The following is a 6,055-nucleotide window of genomic DNA, read 5'->3' as shown; positions in this document are numbered from 1 at the left end:
TATTGAAAAAGAGAAGAGAATTTTGAATAATTGAAAAGATAGATTAAAATTTGAAAAATGAGAGTTTAATAAAAAGAAATTTTGAAAAAGGAAGAATTTGAAAAAAGAAGAGTTGTTGTAGTTTGAAAAGATAAGAAACAAACAAAAAGTTAGTTAGTTAGTTGAAACAAATTTGAAAATCAATTTTGAAAAGATAAGAAGATAAGAAGTTAGAAAGGATATTTTAAATCAAATTTGAAAAGATAAGATAAAGAGATTTTTGAAAGATATGATGAAATTAGTTTTGAAAAGATTTGATTTTAAAATCACAATTAATGACTTGATTCACAAGAAATCACAAGATATGATTCTAGAACTCAAAGTTTGAATCTTTCTTAACAAGCAAGTAACAAACTTGAAATTTTTGAATCAAAACATTAATTGATGATGTTATTTTCGAAAATTAGGACATAAAGATAAGAAAAAGATTTTGAAAAATATTTTTAAAATTTTGAAAATAATAAGAAAAATGAAAAAGATTTGATTTTTGAAAAATATTTTGAAAAAGATAAGATTTTTAAATTGAAAATTTGATTTGACTCATAAAAACAACTAGATTTTAAAAAGTTTTGAAAAAATCAACTCAAATTTTCGAAATTTATGAGTGAAAAAGGAAAGATATTTTTTTTTGATTTTTGAATTTTTAATGATGAGAGGGAAAAACATGAAAAAGACTCAATGCATGAAAATTTGGATCAAAACAATGAATGCATGCAAGAATGCTAGAACGTCAAGATGAACATCAAGAAACTTTGAATGTCAAGATGAACATCAAGAACTTATTTTGAAAAATTTTTAATGCAAAGAAAACATGCAAACACCAAACTTAAAAATTTTTAATGTATAGACACTATGAATGCAAGAATGCATATGAAAAAAAGAAAAGACACAAAACATGAAAACATCAAGATCAAACAAGAAGACTTACCAAGAACAACTTGAAGATCATGAAGAACACTATGAATGCATGAATTTTTAAAAATGCAAGATGAATATGCAATTGACACCAAACTTAAAATCTGACTCAAGACTCAAACAAGAAACACAAATTTTTTTGATTTTTATGATTTTCTAATTTTTTGGATTTTTGTATATTTTTTCGAAAAACATGTAGGAAAAAGAAAATAAGGATTTCAAAATTTTTTAATATGAATTCCAGGAATCTTGTATTCTTAGTCTAAAGCTCCAATCCGAGGGTCAGGCATGGCTTAATAGCCAGCCAAGCTTTAGTATGTAACTCAGACATGCCACGGCTACATTCCAATTAACTTGCCTCTATGCTGATGGTTGGAAGCCCCTATCCAAAGAATTAGACATGACTTTACAGCCAGCCAGGCTTCAAATGCTTCATGAAACTCTAGAATTCATTCTTAAAAATTCTGAAGAAAAATATATTTTTGAAAAGATTTATTTTATTTTTTTTTCGAAAACAGATGAGAAATTTTTAAAAGGTTTTTGAAAAATTTTTGAAAATAAAAAAAAAAGAAAATTACCTAATCTGAGCAACAAGATGAACCGTCAGTTGTTCAAACTCGAACAATCCCAGCAACGGCGCCAAAAACTTGGTGCACAAAATTGTGATCTTAGGCAACGGCGCCAGAAACTCTGTACGCACGTCTTAATAAATCGTTTTTCATTCACAACTTTGATACAACTAACCAGCAAGTGCACTGGGTCGTCCAAGTAATAAACCTTACGTGAGTAAGGGTCGATCCCACGGAGATTGTTGGTATGACGCAAGCTATGGTCACCTTGTAAATCTCAGTCAGGTGGATATAAAATAGTTATGGAGTTTTCAATATTAATAATAAATAGAAAATAAGGATACAAATACTTATGTAATTCATTGGTTAGAATTTCAGATAAGCGTATAGAGATGCATTCGTTCCTCTAAACCTCTGCTTTCCTGCTGTCTTCATCCAATCAATCTTACTCCTTTCCATGGCTGGCTTTATGTAAGGACATCACCGTTGTCAATGGCTACTTTTTATCCTCTCTGGAAAATGGTCCGATGCGCTGTCACTGCATGGCTAATCGTCTGGAGGCATCACCCTTGTCAATGGCTGCATCCCATCCTCTTGTGAAAATGGTCCAAATGCTCTGTCACAGCATGGCTAATCATCTGAGGTTCTCGATCATACTGGAATAGGATTCACCCTCCTTTTGCGTCTGTCACTACGCCCAGCACTCGCGAGTTTGAAGTTCGTCACAGTCATTCAATCCCAGAGTCCTACTCGGAATACCACAGACAAGGTTTAGACTTTCCGACTCTCATGAATGCCGCCATCAATCTAGCTTATACCATGAAGATTCTGATTAAGAGATCCAAGAGATACTCATTCAATCTAAGGTAGAACGGAAGTGGTTGTCAGGCACGCATTCATAGGGAAAGATGATGATTGTCACGTTCATCACATTCAGGTTGAAGTGCGAATTAATATCTTAGAAGCGGAATAAGTTGAATTGAATAGAAAAACAGTAGTACTTTGCATTAATCTTTGAGGAACAGCAGAGCTCCACACCTTAATATATGGAGTGCAGAAACTCTACCGTATGAAAATACATAAGTGATAATGGTCCAAGCATGGCCGAATGGCCAGCCCCCATGAAAGTCTAAGATAGCATAAAACTGATCATAGATCTCTAATACAATAGTAAACAGTCCTATTTATACTAAACTAGTTACTAGGGTTTACAGAAGTAAGTAATTGATGCATAAATCCACTTCCGGGGCCCACTTGGTGTGTGCTTGGGCTGAGCTTGAATGTTACACATGTAGAGGTTAATCTTGGAGTTGAACGCCAGTTTGTAACGTATTTCTGGCGTTCAACTCTGGCTTGTGACGTGTTTCTGGCGTTTAACTCCAGACAACAGCGTAGAACTGGCGTTCAACGCCCTTTTACATCATCTAAACTCGGCCAAAGTATAAACTATTATATATTGCTGGAAAGCCCTGGATGTCTACTTTCCAACGTAATTGGAAGTGCGCCATTTTAGTTCTGTAGCTCCAGAAAATTTACTTTGAGTGCAGGAAGGTCAGAATCCAACAGCATTAGTAGTCCTTCTTCAACCTTTGAATCTGATTTTTGCTCAAGTCCCTCAATTTCAGCCAGAAAATACCTGAAATCACAGAAAAACACACAAACTCATAGTAAAGTCCAAAATGTGAATTTAAATAAGAACTAATGAAAACATCCCCAAAAGTAACTAGATTCTACTAAAAACATACTAAAAACAATGCCAAAAAGCGTATAAATTATCCGCTCATCAGGAACCACGGTAATTCCTCCCTTTTTTGGGACAACATGCACGGGGCTAACCCAGGGGCTGCCTGAGATCGGGTAAATTACCCCTCCCTGCCATAACTTCATATCTTCTTTCTGTACCACTTCCTTCATGATTGGGTTCAACCTCCTTTGGGATTGAATGGATGGTTTGGCATCATCTTCCAGCAGTATCTTGTGCATACATATGGCCGAACTTATCCCCTTCAAGTCAGCAAGAGTCCAACTAATGGCATCTTTGTGGTTTCGCAGTACTTTGAGCAGTTCATCCTCTTGATCTTGGCTGAGGCATAAGCTTATAATTACGGGTAATTTTCATCTTCTCCTAAGTATGCATATTTGAGAGAGGGTGGCAATGCTTTGAGTTCAAGTTTGGGTACTTCTGACTTTTCGTTCTCTTCTTTGGTGCACCTTGTATTTGACTCTCTGCTGTTGCAACCTCTTCAATAAACGTAGACTCCTCCTCTATTATACCTTCAGGTTCTTCTTCTTCAAAATTTTCCTGCATGCGTCTTCAAGTGAGTCCAACCTCATACACTCTCCCATTTGCTCTTGTGGGTAACTCATGGCCTTGAACACATTGATCGTCATCTTTTCATTGTGTAATCTCAGGGTGAGATCTCCTTTTTGTACATCAATGACAGCTCCAGCAGTGGCCAAGAATGGCCTTCCCAGGATGATGGAAGCCTTGGCTTCCTCTGCATGTCCAGCACTACAAAGTCTGCTGGGAAGATAAAATCTCCCACTTTCACCAGCAAATCTTCTACGACGCCATGCGGGAACTTGAACGATCGGTCTGCCAATTGTAAGGCCATCTTTGTTGGTTTAGCTTCCTCAATCTTCATCTTTCTCATCATAACTACCGACATCAAATTGATGCTGGCTCCTAAGTCACAAAGAGCCTTTTCACTGTGATTTCCCATATAATACAAGGGATCTAAAAACTCCCGGGATCCTTCAATTTCTGGGGTAGTTTGTGCTGAATGATAGCACTACATTCTTCGGTTAGTATCACAGTCTCGTTGTTCTTCCAGCTTCTCTTCTTAGTCATGAGCTCCTTCAAGAACTCGGTGTAGAGTGGCATTTGTTCTATTGCTTCAGCAAAGGGTATGTCGATTTGCAGTTTCTTGAAGATTTCCAAAAATCTCGAAAACTGATTGTCATCCCCTTTCTTCTTTAATTGCTGAGGGTATGGGACTCTTGGGGCGTCTGGCTTTAGCACTCCTTCCCCTTTTTGTGAACTCAAAGTGGGAACTCGAGCTTCGTCCTGCTCTTCTTCCTCTTTATTTGAGTCCTCTTCTTGTGGTTTCTGGGGGTTTCCTTCAGTTCCTTCCATCCTAAGGGTGATAGCCTGACACTCCTCCCTTTGTGTTGAGCTAGTATTGCTGCAAGGTTGTGGCTGGAAATTTGCTTGAATAAGTAGCCAATTTGTGTCTCAAGTTTCTTGATGGCAGCATCCTGATTCTGCATATTGGACATCACCTCTTCTCGGAACGCTTTACTATCTTGAATCTCTTTGCCTATGCCTTCAAGTAGATTCTCAATCTTTGAGATTCTGTCATCCAATGATTGTAGATCGTGATTAGAGGTGGAAGGATGAGGTAAGTTATTTTGGTTTTGATGTGGATGTGGAGAGGTGTTGTTATTGGGGTGTTGATATGGTCTAGATGTGAAATTTTGGTGGCTTGCATTGTTGGGATTTGGGCATCTTTGATCAAGGCTTTGGTCTGGTTGATTTCCCCACCCAAAGTTTGGGTGATTCCTCCATCCAGGGTTGTAGGTCTTGGAGTATGGATCATGGTTTTGCCAGGTGAATTACCAATGTAGTTGACTTGCTCCTGACTTCCCTCTGCTGAAGTGGTGATTGCTGCTACTTGGTTCCTCTCCATCTTCTTGGTGAGGTCAGCCAGCTGCTGGGTAATGAGCTTGTTCTGAGCCAGCAGTGCATCTACATTGTTTAGCTCCATCACTCCTCTGTGTCCCTCTTTCGGAAGCATAAAGTAGTCGTTCTCTGCTACTGTTTCAATGACATCTATGGCCTCCTCAATGGTCTTCTTCTTGTTCAAAGATCCTCCGGATGAATGGTCTACTGCCTTCTTTGACTCATAGGAGAGCCCTTCATAGAAAATGTGCAGTGCACCCATTCATTGAACATATCTGGTGGGCACCTCCTTGTTAGGTCTTTAAACCTCTCCCATGCTTCATACAGAGTCTCACCATCTTGTTGCCTGAAAGTTTGGACCTCAGCTCTCAGCCTATTGATTCGTTGAGGGGGGTAAAATCTTGCTAAGAATTTGTTCACCGCATCTTCCCAAGTTGTCAAGCTCTCCTTTAGGAAAGACTCCAGCCACTTGGCTGCCTTATCCTTGAGTGAGAATGGAAATAAGAGCAGTCTATAGGCGTCAGGATGAACACCATTAGACTTCACTGTGTCACATATTCTCAGGAAGGTGGTTAGATGTTGATTGGGTCTTCTTGGACACTTCCTCCGAACGAACAGTTGTTCTGAACAAGGGTGATGAGCTGTGGTTTTAGTTTAAAATTGTTGGCATGGATGGTTGGCTTTTGAATGCTACTTCCACAGTTTCCTGGGTTTGGATTGATGTAAGAGCCTAAAACTCTTCTATCCTCCCCAGCATGATTTGCTCGTCCTCTTCCGCCATGGTTGTGAGCTTCTTCTTCACAATGGTTTTCCATGTTTTCTTCCGTGTTTGGTTCAAAGTATTCCTCAA

The 6,055-nt window shown here is 38.3% G+C and overlaps 1 non-coding gene across 1 annotated transcript; it reads left to right on the top strand.

Annotated features, from left to right (window-relative positions):
• Window positions 1-5,473: 5,473 nt before the first annotated feature.
• LOC112761101 (small nucleolar RNA R71) lies at window positions 5,474-5,580 on the top strand. Its single transcript, XR_003181512.1, has one exon. It is a non-coding gene; the product is annotated as a small nucleolar RNA R71 (small nucleolar RNA).
• The last annotated feature ends 475 nt before the right edge of the window (window positions 5,581-6,055 follow it).

This window comes from Arachis hypogaea, chromosome 16, assembly GCF_003086295.3.
Source record: "Arachis hypogaea cultivar Tifrunner chromosome 16, arahy.Tifrunner.gnm2.J5K5, whole genome shotgun sequence".
NCBI lineage: Eukaryota > Viridiplantae > Streptophyta > Magnoliopsida > Fabales > Fabaceae > Arachis > Arachis hypogaea.
The sequence above is the reverse complement of the archived record's forward strand: the minus strand, read 5'-3'. Positions and strand labels throughout refer to the sequence as shown.